Source organism: Balaenoptera borealis (genome assembly GCF_965194805.1).
Source record: "Balaenoptera borealis genome assembly, chromosome: 15".
Classification (NCBI taxonomy): Eukaryota; Metazoa; Chordata; class Mammalia; order Artiodactyla; family Balaenopteridae; genus Balaenoptera; species Balaenoptera borealis.
The window spans coordinates 81433815-81448884 of record NC_138871.1 but is presented as its reverse complement, the minus strand read 5'-3'; the positions used below and the strand labels follow the sequence as shown (position 1 = coordinate 81448884).

At 42.7% G+C, this 15070-nt stretch overlaps 1 long non-coding RNA gene across 1 annotated transcript in view; it reads right to left on the bottom strand.

Moving 5' to 3' along the window:
- The window catches only part of LOC309612168, a 130827-nt gene that overhangs the window by 113642 nt on the left and 2115 nt on the right, over positions 1 to 15070 (bottom strand). The window lies entirely within an intron of this gene.

Below are 15070 nucleotides of genomic sequence, written 5' to 3'. Positions count from 1 at the left end.
GACTAGAGAAGTCAAAACGGGGCTATTTTTATTTTGACGCATGGACGTGGCTGACATTTGTATTCCGCTCTAGATAGAGCAGGACGACAGGAAGCACACACAAGAAAGAAGCAGCTGCTCAAAAGCATCGCTTCGGCAAAGCAGAGACCCATGGAAAGCAGCACGTGTCTTCCGTACCGGGCCGCTTGGCAGATGCATTAGCTGAGCTAAACCAGGTTACACTGCAGGAACAAACAACTCCAAAAACTGCATAAAGGCTGCTGTCCCATTCATGCCCACTTTGGGTTGGGGCTGAGTGGCACCCTTGCATTTGCTCAGCAGTGCAGCCTGCTTCAATTGTGTAACCGCACTGTCTCAACAGGAAGCCTCCTGCTTGACAGGGAAAGAGAACTGCGGGCCAGAGAACTGCAAGTAGGCTTGTCACGGTCTCAGCCTGGGGCGACAAATGTCACTTCCAAGACTAATCACACTGTCCCAGCCAAGTGCAAGGAGACTAAGGCCTACGGTCGTTATGTGTTTGGAAGGGAAGGAGGAGCAGGTAATGGTGATACTATTAATGTCCATCAAAGAAGAGTAAGTCCACCAGTCTTTACATCAACTACTTATTGGTTAAGGTAATAATACCTTACTCTGATAGGGTCATGTTGTGATACATCTTACCTCATTTGTTTTAATTCTACCTTGTTTTATACTTATCACAATCTACTATGTTTTCTTCTGTCATACAACTCAGAGACCAAACCCTGAATGAATAGGAATTTAGCTGGGAAGTGCTTCACTTCTACCACACACATCTTTCTATTATGTCAGTTCTCACAAGGCTTCTGGGTGCTGTTATTCAGAGATTACAAGGACTTTCTAAAGTGATGTACGTGTAATTTTTCCTAAAAAGGTGTCTGTACTTTTCAGCAGATTCTCAAAGTTTTCCCTCCACGGGTCTATTGACTCCCTGAGGGTTGAGACTGTCACAGTAGCCTTTTGATCTTCCAGAGCATTCATGGAGTGTGTGGCATGGCCAAGTGGACAAAAGAGATGATTGAGGAAGGAATTTAGGAAGAGAAGTTGCGAAGGAGCAGGGGTCCTCCTAGAGAAAACTGGAAGATGGGTTCAGCAATTGGAGGGATGGGATCTGGCCAACAGGTCCAGCAGGAAGGCAGTAAGGATGTGGAGAGTGGTAGGGAGGGAGCCCGGAAGCAGTATCCAGGTACAAAAGGAGTGTGGGAATATCTAGAAGACAAGCATTTGTGTATTTTGCATTTTGCAAAGGGCTAGGAAAACCACCTTGTCTGCCCTAGATAAGGATGCCCTACCACCAGAGCTGGTGCTCCACTGAGCTCCTGGTGAAAAGGCGGCTGGCTGTGCATCCAGACACATTAGCTGAATTTTCTGGAACAAGGGATTAGCATATACACCAAAGTTTTTAAAATGAGTCCCATGATTCACTTAGTGAATTGACTTACATATTAATTTTAAGGAAATCATCCCCTACAGTATCATTGTGCTTTAAAGGTAGTTTTGCTCTTTACTGGGAAGAGGAAAGGGTGAAACGCTGACGTAGAAAGAATTAACAATGTACACAGACAATTAAATAACACATTTAAGGAAGAAATTATGTTAAAACAAAGTGCTGGGGCTTTCCTGGTGGTGCAGTGGTTAAGAATCAGCCTGCCAATGCAGGGGACATGGGTTCGAGCCCTGGTCTGGGAAGATCCCACATGCCAGGGCGCAACTAAGCCCCTGTGCCACAACTACTGAGCCTGCGCTCTAGAGCCCGTGAGCCACAACTACTGAAGCCCGCGTGCCTAGAGCCTGTGCTCCGCAACAAGAGAAGCCACCGCGATGAGAAGCCCGCGCACCGCAACAAAGAGTAGCCGCAACTAGAGAAAAGCCCGCGCGCAGCAATGAAGACCCAATGCAGCCAAAAATAAATAAATAAATATTTTTAAAAATGCTACCTCATAAAAGATGGAAATCCACAACTAAGTACTGATACAAATTTCAATGATTTGGGGAGGCTGAAATCGTTTTATTTAGTCGGTTTATTCTGAAATCCCAGGAGGTTCTCTATAAAGTGACAATGTTCAAACATGTTTTAAAGGAGACACAGCATACATGGGCAGGTAAGCACACCTTTTCTCAACTGTGGTAATATTGCCCTGGCAGCTCAGTCTATGCCACTGGCCCTTCCCTTTACATGTCCAGGGGAGGGTAAAATCCCTCTGCTTGAAATGCAAAAACTGGATTTGAAACGTCCTCGCCACTCTGCTTTGTCAGTTACCATTACACCTGTCCTTCAGAAGCCGGTTTACAAACCCACAGCCCCACAGACTTGCTAACTTGAATCCACTGACTGTACTTTTTTAAAACGATGACTATCATTTCCAAGGATGTGTTACACGCCTACAAAATACATTTTCAGGCCTACAGATGAGAAATACATTAAGGTACTGATCTGTTTACATGTCTGTTACCCATGGCAGACATCTAATCCCTCAAAAGGGCTAAATCCCTTGTCATTTCATCTTTGGCTTTATACCCAGTGGTGTTGGCCAGACAGCAAAGACCTTAATAACGTCTATGAGAGAGAGAGGGAGAATATGAACGAGGCTCAGATAGAAACAAATTTTCCATACTGATGTAAGGATCAGAGATAGAGTTGGAACTCAACGTCTGATCACAAAGCTGCATATGAAGCCATTTCTTCACCTTGAACTCCTTCAGCCCATGAGGCCTGATTGTGAAATGAGGAGTGTTTCATTTACGGCTTGTTGCAGTCAGCTGGGGACAAGAGTGCCAGTAAAAACATCTACTAAATGCTTACATTTTGCCAGGTGCTTTATGTGCTTTGCATGCACTATCTGATATTTTCACACTTGAAAACTGTGCATAAACATGGACACAGAAAGATACATAAAACAGCACATGTTTAATGAATAATAAGGACGTGATCTGCCACATAAATGCCATCCAAACTAAAATCAAAAGAACATTATTAAACCAGAACCAGAGGGGAGTGTGGCCTTCCCTCCCTCCAACCCAGTAGAAACCACTGTGCTCTCATTAGGATAATAATGGTCTTGCTTTTCTTTTGGTTTTACCTCCTAGGCTCATGCATTACCTTACCTGATTATCAAAGTTCCCCAACTGGTAGGTGTTCAGTGACCATCCCTCCTAGGGAGGGGACATTGGAGTACAGAGTTCAGTGCCATGGCCCTGCCCACACAGGTAAAAGGCAGAGCTGCCTTCCAGGGGCAGGCAGTGGGTCCCGGAGCTTTAGTGAGTGCCCTTCTAGTGCTACAGCAGTCTTGGACTTAACTCTAATTTTTGCCCAGAGCTCTCTGATTCACAGCTACTAAAGAGCTCATGTTCAAGACTTTGGAGCTGGTGTCACCTCTCTCAGAGCACAGCGGGACTCATGATTACATCTGACAACAGGTCTGTGCTCCAATCAAGCCCATTTGTCTCAGCTGGGCGGGGCTGGGGGTGCGGGTGGTGGTAGGGAACAGGAAAAAGTCAGCACCAGGCCACCCCATGCCCCCTCCCCTGGTAGCAGAGTGAAGTACTAGCTCCAAGCACAGTTACACTGGAGGGTCCCTGACTCTGTCTTATACGTAAATAAACCCTTCATTTAAAAACCTTGCTGAATTAAGAGGTTGGAAAGAACCCAGAAATCATCCTGTATAACGCCTTAAAATTTGAAAGAGCAAGGAACTCAGGCCCAGAGAGGAAGTGACCTGTTCAAGGTCGCATACAGTGATAAGGAACAGGGGCTGGTAATAAGGGCGGGTAAGTAACACTCCATTAATTGTGCTAAGCTCCCAGCAGAGGTGAGGTGCAATGGTATTTACTTTCCATTCTGGGCTGGCCAACTGGGTGGGTTCATACTCCATTTTGATGAGGTTCTGGGAAGCAAGCCAGCAAACTCCGGGATTTAGATAAAACTAACAGAAATAGTTTCACTGTTTTCCCTAAGCCCAGCGTTGAAGCTAGAGTCGAGTGATCTAGTCAAGGGTAGTTGGTCCCTGTCCCCACACCCACATGAATGACAGGAGACCATGAACATGTGTAGTCAGTAATAAGAATCTGTGGATCGCACTCTACAGTTTATAAAATGCTCTCACTCAAGTTATCCCACGTGATCCTCATAAGAATCACATGGGAAGGGAAGGGGCAAAGCTGGGAAGGGGCAAAGCTGGGAAGGGGCAAAGTTGGTCATACTATTCCTATTTTAAAGAAAGAAACTGAGCGTTTATCCAAGATCATAAAACTAGTGGAGCCAAGGTGACCAACTCCAATTCCATCACCACACTTGGTGACAGGAGAGAAGAAAAGAGCCTGGGAGATAGAGACAGTGCTTCATGCCATGGTCATGTCATGTGACATTGAAAAATATTACAAACAGTATTATTTTTATTAACTCTATGTCTCAAGCATCTCTCAATCATCTTTATATGCCCCGATGTCATACGATCTCAGACAGATAATTTGATTTCAACATAATGCTACCTATAAAGAATTTTTAGAATCACCAAAATCAGTAAGATACGCTGTTGTTCTAAAATAATTTATCCTGTCCTTATTTTCCAATATGGTATCTCTATATATTTGAGTCAGCATGTTTGAGCTACAAGTAACTTTACAAATCACCTGACCCATTTCTCTCATTTTGTGGGTAAAGAAACAGACCAAGACCAAGCAAGTAACCTTCCCCAGTTGACATAACACACGTCTATGGGAGAGCCAGGACAAACACCCAAATCTCCTGAGCTCCAGTTCCATGTTCCTTCCACCCACCAATTCACCCAAATCCCGTCTTCCTTTGGAGGACCACCCCTGTCCTTATGTATTTCTAAGCCATTCATCCAGAGCATTTTGTCAGGACCTATCAGTACTCATGAATGTGTCTCGTTCATTGTAGCATTATCTCCCTGAGCCACCAACTCCTTCCGTAACCTTCTGCCTGACACCTCCCTTCTCTGAGCCTGAGGTCCTCCCCTGTAAATTTCAAATAATCCCTGTGCCTCCCACCTCATACTGTTGTGAACAATAAACTGACATGCAAGTGAAAGAGGCTAATTATCAGTATTTATTACTGGAGTTGCATTGCATTCTATGCAATCTAAGCAAACCACTGTACCTCTCTGTGCCTCAGTTCTTCTGTCTGGAAAGGGGAGCCACTACCGTCCAGGATCTAGCCCAGAGTGATGCTGGAGAGACGTGATTAACGTACCCTTATCTCTTCCAAATAAAATGCATTCTAGTTATCAATGTCCTCATCAATTAATCATCACTCCATTGATCTACATTAACCATGCTTTTGTTTATTCAACTAGCATTAACTTGGCACTTACTGTGTGCCCAGCTCAATGAGGAGAGGAAGGGCACAGAAGAAGAAGCAGACCCTCTCACTGCCTTCAACAAGACAAAATGACACAACCACAAATAAGACAGAATGATTCTAAAAGAGTGCATACAAGCATTTCAGGGAGGGTAAGAAAGCAATGTCTCATTCTTAGATTAGTCCATTAGGAGGAAGGCTTTTCCATTGCTTTGGAACAAAACAAAATAAAAGAGACCATAATAACTGTAAGTAGAATCTTATTCCATGACCCTTCCAAAATCAGCACAAGAGAATTCTGGTCTAGCAGACAGTTTCCTTTCTAGAAGCCTCCCCTGCGTGACCAGCCACAATTAACGGCTCCTTCTCTGAATCCCATTGTTCAGTCCATACTTCCTCTGGGCCTTTCACTCCTCATTATCTTATAGTTGTTTGTAAATCTAGCTTTGCTCACTTACCAGTCCAGAAAGACATTAACTGTGCTTATTCATTTTTCCCTCCCTCCTTTTCCTTCCAACCACACCTATACCTTAAGAGCCATTACATAGGATGGCACTTAGAGATAATTATTGATTTAAATTGGATTGAATGGAGTTGACTACCTGACAAAGGGCAGGTTTGACAATTTTCACAGCCTGGTTCTACTCTCACCATGCCCTTATAATTCTTCTGTTAGTGATCCATTTAAGCCAGGTCACATAACTGAGCGAAGTCAGGGCAGAAGTTTTACCCCACCCATAGAGCAGCTAGGAAACTGCCAAGAGGCCCCAAACACTGTATTTTAAAAACAATCATCACCACTACAAACAGACACATACATGCACACTGCATGACAAACAAACACATACAGATCCTGGTCAAGATGGTAAAGGAAGTATGACTTAGCTTTAGCACCAGCACTTCCATGCCCTGTGGTGTCCATGTCTGCAGCCATTCAGCCACTCAGGGCTACCTCTAAGTCCCCACAGAGTCTCTGAATTTTGGCTCCAGACCCCTCCCTCTCCCATTCATCACCAAACGTCTACCTAATGTCTGCATCCAAAGGATGCCAGTTTATGGGTCCATGCCAGCCTGGTTTCCTGAAAAGCTACCTAATATCTCACCACCCACCCCCATCCTACACATTCCAATTCAGCAGGTCTGGAATGGAGCCCAGGAATGTGGGTTTTACAGATGTTCTCTGATTGATTTTCATGTGTACTCCTGGTTGACCCTTATAATGGAGTTAGATCCCATCTAATTCACATGATAAACAAGTACCATAACACGTGCTAATTCAAAGCCACCCACAGATTTCATGGCTAAGAAAGGACTCAAATCTCCTGATTCCCACTCCAGATTCAGGTCCCTCTTATTAGTACAACAGAGTTGACAAAAGGAAGGAACACTAACTCTTCTTGCTAGTGATTCTCCCTGCATTCCAGAAAGAAACTTCAGCAAGAAAAAAATCAAATAAAAGAATATTTCAAAGCCTATATTATAAGCATACACTTTCCATAATCAGAAGAGGGAATTCAGTTTGAACATGCAACTTGTATTTAACAACAAGAAAACATAAACAAAACAGAAAGTGCTATGGTTTCAAACTTTCTATTGAAACCACTCCTGAGAATTACTTGAGAAATTCCACTAGTATTTCAACCTGGGAGAAGACAACTTGAGGATTTTATAAATAGCTACTGTCATCCAGATGGAATCTCTCCTTTGCTTTTCAGTCATGTGTTATTATTTGTAATATTTCTAAAATCACTTTTAAGATAATAAACTTGAAAAATCAGTCTCATGGAGACACAGGGTTCTGATGACAAAATAAATAGCAGGGCTGGAGGAGATTGTTAGTGTTTCATTTTAGTTAAAACATCTCATTTGGATGAAGGTCCTCAAGGGCAGGAGGCAATATGTACACATTTCAAATTGGTGGCATTTCACCAAAATAGAGATATTAAGGGAAAATGCAATAAAAGATTGTGTTATACACAAGTGGGAAAAGTGGGGCCCAATCTCATCAGTAGCATAGCAACACTTAACAACACTTTGGCCAAGGTCAGCATTCCTGTGTCCCTCAAAAAAAAAAATAATAATAATAATACAAGTGCATGCTTACATCTACCAAAGGACTTTAATAGTCAGAAGCAGATAAGTTTCATCCCTTCAGTCTCTCTTCATAAATGCAAAGGATAATTCAGTGGAACATTCTAACTAATTAACACTGTTCATTTGCTGACCTAAGGAAACAGATTCAGCTACATAAGATAAGGCATTAATTGCAAGGAAGTAAGCGTTTAAAAAAAAATAAGTGTGGGGCAAACAGAAGTGTAAACACTTGGTTATCACCTTATCTCTAATCTGAGAAAGTCTTTCTTCATTGTCATCAAATGTTCAATTCCATTCAAAAGATACTTAACCAAAAAAAACAAGAAAAGCACAGCATGAGATTTAAGAGGGATCCCTGATTTTGTTCCTACACCACAAGAGGACACCAGACATTAGTGGTCATGTTAGTCAGGATAGACCATGATCTGCTGCATTAACAAAATTAATCCCCAGATCTCCGTAGTTTAGCACAAGAAAGCTTTTGTGTTGTTTTTGCTCACCTATATAAAATGTAACTTAAAGTCAATCCTCTCTTCTATGCAGCTCTCATCCCTGGTTGCTTCCATTTTCACGTCACCACTTTAGAGTTCCTCATTCAAAACGTTCGGACAGAAGAGTCAAAACCCGGAGAGGCACTCTTAGCTGCCTTGGGCTACAGGGGACACAGCACATCTGCTCACATTCCCATCAGTGAGGACTTGGGCACATTGGGTGGAATTCTAAGTACAAGGAAGCTGGAGATAGAGAATGTCCCTGCATATCCAGGAAGAGGGATGGCAATGAGAACACAGCATTGTATGTGCCACAGAAAACCAATGAAATGTATGGGAAAAGGAGATGGAACAGACAGCAGCGTCCTTCTGAGCAGCTGGGGAAAGTTCTCCCAGAGAGGTACGATTGGAGTCACCTTTAAGGATGGATTAAGAGGGGAATACAGAGCAGATGCCAAATGGAAGGAACACTGCAATCAAAGCTCCAAAGGCAGGAAAGAGTGGTGTGTGTTTAGAGAACAGTAAGAAAACAAGCCCTGTTGAACAACTGTGAGTGAATAATGGAAGACAGGTATTTGGAAGCAGCTGGGGGAGGATCATATTTTGGAGAGTTAGGAGCTATAGGAAAAGGAGTAGAAATATTTTTTCATTGAGCAGCACTGTGGTCTGTGAAGCCAGACTGCCCAGGTAACCCCAGGTACAACCCAGATGTCCAATCCGGAAAGTTGAAGTCATACAACTCATCCCATTATCCCAATTATCCCACTGGTCACTAATCCCCATTGAGTCTACTTCCTAAGGATATCTCAAAGCCACACATCCTCTATGTCCCCACCAACTCTGCCTTATTCCAGGCCCTCAGGATTGCTTACCTGGTGCCATGGACTGAATGTTTGGGCCACCCCAAAATTCGTATGTGGAAACCCTAATCCCCAATGTGATGGCATTTGGAGATGGAGCCTTGGGGTGGTGAAGCTTTCATGGTAGCATTAGTGCCCTTAAGAAGAAGAGATAGGAAAGCTCTTTCTTCCTCTCTCACTCTTTTTCACTCTCTCTCTCCCCAACGTGTGACCACGCAGCAAGAAGACAGATGTCTGCAAGCCAGGAAGAGATTCTCACCAGTACCTGACCTTGCTGAGCATCCCCGATCTGGGACTTTCAGCCTCCAGAACCATGAGATATCCATGTCTGTTGTCGAAGCCAGCCTATGGTATTGTTCTAGAAGCCCGAGCTATCTCTCGCCACATCCCCACCCATCTCCTCCCCACCTCTGGCTTCTTTCTCCTTCAGTATAAATCTGACACTATGGGCCGGAATGACCTTCCGAAAAACCATTTCTAAAATGGTAAAACATAAGGGACCCTTCCTGACCTGGCCACGTCTACTTCACATTTTACCAATACCAAACCATTTCGAGGCTTTCTGGAAATATCACATTTTTCATGACTCTTGAGCATTTACATATGCTGCTCCTTTTCACAGAAAGGCCTCCACTCTTTCCTGCTTGGAAAAAAATCATATTCATTCTGCAAAGCCTTTCTGTAAGACAACCTCCCCCCGATCCCTCCCTTAGTTAATAATTCCCTCCTCCGTACGTTTACATGCTTTTAAAACATTTTATTGCTTCCATTCGTTTGCATTGGATTATATCCGGCCAACTCTCCACATACAACAAGAGCTCCACTGAGAACCGGGAATGCGTCCTTTTCACCTTTGAATCCTCAGGCCCAAGCCCTATGCCTGGTTGAGAGTACATGCTCAAAACATGCTTTTTCAATCAAACGTGAAGTTAACATTATGGACAGTATCTAAGGTATTTTCTGGGTCTAATATTCAGGTGTAACAATATGAGCTCCAGTATAATAATAATCATCATAATAGAATAATACAGAATATTATAAAGGAGGAATATGGAGAAGGAAAATGCTATGAACCTAGTAGGGCAGAATTCTTTAATCACACCTAGTAGTTATTAAGACCTTTTTCTGGGCCAGACAGAATTCTGGGCTAGGTGCTTTTAATGTATTATCTCAGTTAATACTCACCAAAACCCCTTAAAGGAAAAATACTATTATTCTTCTTCTTCTTCACATTTTAAAGATGATAAATTGAGGCACATAGGAATTCAGCATCTCACCCAAGGCCATACAGCTAATAATAATGGAGCCAGCATCTGAATCTAGCCACTCTAAAAGAGAACCGATCCATAAAACCTGCCCTACGATGATAAGAGGACAAGCTCAGATATTAGGATCAAAGGCAAAGACACAGAGAGCAATTAGGGCAACATTAAAGCAAGAGGGATGATGGAATGGGAGCAGGAGACCACGCACACTTGAAGCTCCCTGCCCTTGGTAGTTTAGAAATAGGCTGAGTATGTGTTAATAGCAGCGGTATGTTAAGTATATGTTTTTAAATAGAAACCATACTTTATGAACTATGTGCTATGTCTGCAGTCAGATCCAAACTTTTGACAACTGGACAATAAATAAATATCTCATTACAATCAATATAATTACTGGGCAAGGAAAACAAAATGAATCAGCATAGGCAGTTAAAACAATGCACCATGACGCCCGAAGGAAAAGCCCTAAAGAACAAGTGAAATGTAAACCTAAGTGGCTACTTCACTCCTGACTGTTCTAAAATAAGTACTTTTCCCCTTTTACTAAATTCTAAAGTGTCTCTAACAATTAGCAATGTATTTATTACAAGTTTACCAGAGATGCCCTGCTCTGTGGTATAGGTTGCAGGGGAATTTAAATGGAAGGGAAAGGAATGGGCAGAGGAAAGAAAGGGAGAAAAAGAGAGAGAGAGAGAGAATTCCTCTGATTCCCAAGAGCTATCACCATCCATTCAATTCTATTCAACACCTGTGCATTGAACTTCCACCTTGCAGCATGGAAAGAACTCGGTGATGGGGATACTGGTGGAAACATACAGATACAGTTCCTCCTTTTAAAGAGCTCATAGACATAGATAAATAACTAGGCAGCGTCAATATAATCGGGAAAGACCAGAGTGCACCATGAACAAAATCTAAGGCAGATGTGGTAAGTCAGAGAGGGCCACCAAGGAGGAAGTGAAACCTAAAAAACCTTCTCGCCAGGGGGAGATTGGAGGAAAGAATCTTAGCAGAGGGAACCGAAGCAGTAACACAAGAAAAAGCAATGAAGCAGGGGCAAGGTATAAACGAACAACCTGAATTAGGAAAGCTGAAGCAAGATCCAAGAGGGCAAGTAGCAAAAGACAAGGTGAAGCAGCAAGCAAGGGTGGATCTTGAAGCCGCCGTATGACTCGGGATGTTTTCCTAACATCGATGTAGAGTTACTGAGGAGTGGAGGGAGAGTCAGGCAAGGGAGGCACCCACCAAATGTGCATGTTAGAAATCACTCTGACCTACTGTAACAGGGAACTGTGCTCAGTATTCTGTAATAACCTAAATGGGAAAAGAATCTGAAAAAGAATAGATACATGTATAATACATGTATCACTGAATCACTTTGCTGAACACCTGAAACTAACACAACAATTGTTAATCAACTACACTCCAAAATAAAATGAAAATTAAAAAAAGGGGAGATCATTCTGGTTCCAGCGTGGGAGATGACTGTGGAGCAATCCTGGGGTCAGAAGAAACAACTCATAGGCTGTGGCAGTGAGTTAGACGGGAGTTTCTGGTGACTGGGACTAAGGGGGCAGCAGCAGAAATGGACTAAAGAGGAAAGATGAGAGATACTCACTGGGGAGAAACAGCAGGAGGTGGCATGGTCCTATGTGACCTGAGGATGAGGGAAAGTGACAGATGATGCCCAGGCACTGGCTCGAAAAACTAGGAGGGCAATGGTGCCTGTCCCCAAAAGGAAAGACACAAGGGGAAGCACATGTTTCCAGATAAAAGCTGTGCTCAGCTTGGGATATCCTGCCCTTTTGGTGTCTGGGGGACAGCCACAGGGTCAAGTCTTCTAGGCTGTTGGATATTTGGGTCCGGTGTTTAGGAGAGAGACGGAGCCTGGAGATTTCCATTAGGGAGTCAGGACATGGTAAGATACGAAAGTCAAAGCAGCAGACAAGATCACAGGATGAGAACGCATTGGGAAGAGAAGCTGGGAAGAGAATTCGGAAGAAAATCAATATTGAAAGGACACGTTGAAGGAAATGAGCCCACAAAACATCGTAGGAGGAACAGCCAGAGAAGCGAAGGGAAACCAGGAGACCATGTACAGTGGAAAGTGGAAGAAGAACTTATGTCTATAAGGAGGAAGTTGTCAGCTGCATCACTCGCTTCTGGGAAGCCAAGTAAGGTAAGAACCCAAAAGTATCCATCAGGTTCAATACCGATGGACCACTGGTCTCCCTGGTGAGAGCTGTTCAGTGGAATGATGGGTGCAGAAGACAGCCTGTGGTGGGGTGGGGTAAAGGTGTATTGACAATTCTTTCAAGATAAGAGTGTATCTCAAGGGAGGTGTATAGTCAGGGGATGTTTTTAAGGTGGGAGAGACTTAAACGTGTTTACATGCAACTGGGAAGGAGCTAGTAGAATAAGTAAGATCATAAATGATGGTGAAGAGAAGAGGTGATTGAAAGAGTGAGGTACGAGGGGATGACATTCAGAGTCCAGTGGGATGAACTGGTCTTTGAGAGGAATGGGGCCAGAAAAGGAACAGTAATAGGAGGGGAATTCAGAAGCAATACGAAAAGCAAACCCAGGATTTTCATCAATCAATCAATCAGCAGCCAAACAAGGAACGTAAAACCTGGGAGCAGAGAGTTTCCTTGTTCACTCACGTTTCTGCTCTAACCACAGCCTATTTGCACAGCGAACTGGAGTACAGGAGTTCAAACAACAGAAAAGGGAAAAAAATCCTCAGCTCTGCCCCACGACTACAATATAACTTTTTAAAAAACCACTTGACTTCACACACCTTTGAATGGAAACATATACATTTACCAGCTTAGTATGAGCAGTCTAAAAGGAGGCTCGCTTCTGTTAGAGATGGACCACAGAATGTCTAGAGTACCTAATTCCAAATATTTATTAAGCGCCTATCTTCAAGGGCTGTCCCAAGAGAATAAGAATAATTTCTTACATTTGAGTAGAGCTTGACCAGTAATTACTCTGCTGCATCTAGAATGCTTGGTGAGACTGTTTAAAACACAGATCCCTAGAGCCCATCCTGAGATTATTTCACTACATCCGGGACAGAGCCTGGGAATCTATATTTGTATCAGGGTCCCGGATGATGCCACAGGAGAATTTGGAAACCCAATGCTGTATATCAAAGAGCAAACCTTCTTGTACATCAACTAATTTAGAACATGTACCAGGTGTCAGAGTACTCAGGTTGGTGAAGATATCAGGATGAGTATGCTGACTGCCTAAGGCAGTCAAGGACAGGGAAAGGGACAGTTCCCAAAAGGTTAAATGCTAAAATAGGGCATACAATAAAATAAGCAGCTGTGTTGAACAACACTTGTGTACGTTTGAAATATATTTTGCTTAAAATTGTTGCACTAAAGAGCTGTAGGTTCATACAATAAAACAGCAAAATAGAAAATCATGAAGACATTATAACTGAAAGTAATCTAGATTCATTCATTCATTTGTTCTGTACGGATTTAGCAAATATGTATTGAGTGCATACCATATGCCAGTCATTGTTCTTGTAGTACAAAGATAAAATGAGCAAAACAGACATGATTCCTGACCTCGTTCATCTTACAACCTAGAGGGAATACAGACAACAAAATATGTAACTTCGAGGGAATGTGATTATTTACCCCATCTCTAATTTTGTGGCAATCACAATAACAAATGACAACTCTCTTAAGTTTACACATGCAAAGAGGAGCAGACATTTTTATCTCCTGAGAGGTTACAATCTTCTGAGTCACATAAACTTCCCTGCTCACTAAAGGAAAGTTTCCTTCCAGAAATTTCTGTAGGTTTTTGAGGTGTGAAAGAAAGAAAGAGACAAACATGGGCATACAATTAAAAGCAGAAAAAACATTTTTAGCAAGCAATGATATAAAGCAGATGGAGAGAATGGACACTCCTTCTGAACCCCTACCTAGAGGGCCAGTTTTAAAGGATGACAGTTTGAGCCAAGGACCCGGTCAGTAAAATCTGGGAGAAAGTATTTCATACAGTGCTAAAGGAGGAACCAAGAGGAAAATAAGGAGGATGATACACCAGACGGCACCAAAAGAAAAGGTAACACACGTATAATTGACTCCTTATCACTCCTCTGTTTACCATTGTCCATACATATTCCTCAAACCATGAAGTATTCACTTAAAAACAATTCAAAATACTATGGGATACAGGATGTAATCAGCCCCAGGGCTCACACACAGAAATCTATACAGAGTTGCAGACTCTAAATTAGTCTCAGGATAGACAGAGCAATCACCACCTTAAGACAGAAGCAGTGCCACACCCTGGCCAGGGACAGCCTTGGACACTTCATCTAGGGTTAACGTTTGCCTGGGGCAAAGGAGAGACAGAACTGGACAGTCATCTTAACAAGTAGGACATGGGACCCTCTCCCCTCTCCCCTCTTCCGAAAACAAAAACAATAATAATAATACGTAGCATTGATTGAAAGCTTACTATGTGCCAAGCATACTTGCCTGCATGAACTCACAACAACGCAATGAGATAGATACTATTTACCCACAACCTTCATATGAAGAAACTGACTCCTGGAAAAGTTAAGTAACTTACTCAAAGTTATCCAGAGCCAAAATATTGAAGTAGAATTCAAACTACAATAGTTGGCTTCTTGAGTCTGCTCTTTTGATGACTGTATTCTGCCTCTGGTGACACTGTATTTCCTCAGTGGGAAAGAAGGCAGGATGGGGTAAGAAATAATAGACAAAACGATTAGCAAACAATATTTTGTAATGAAAATAAAAATTGGGTTTTCTAATATAGATATCTGATTGGCCTATTTCTTACTTTGTTATACTTCTAATTGCCAAAAGGCCAAAAAGAGTAGATGCATTTTTCTTAGTTTACTTTTAGTTCTTTCTTCCCCATGCCTCAGAGACTTAATGTGTTCTCTGCCTTCTGTTTCAAGGGGACCACGGGGCGGGGGAGCGGAGGGGATTCTCAGGGCATTTATTTTCCCTGGTGATTAGTAAA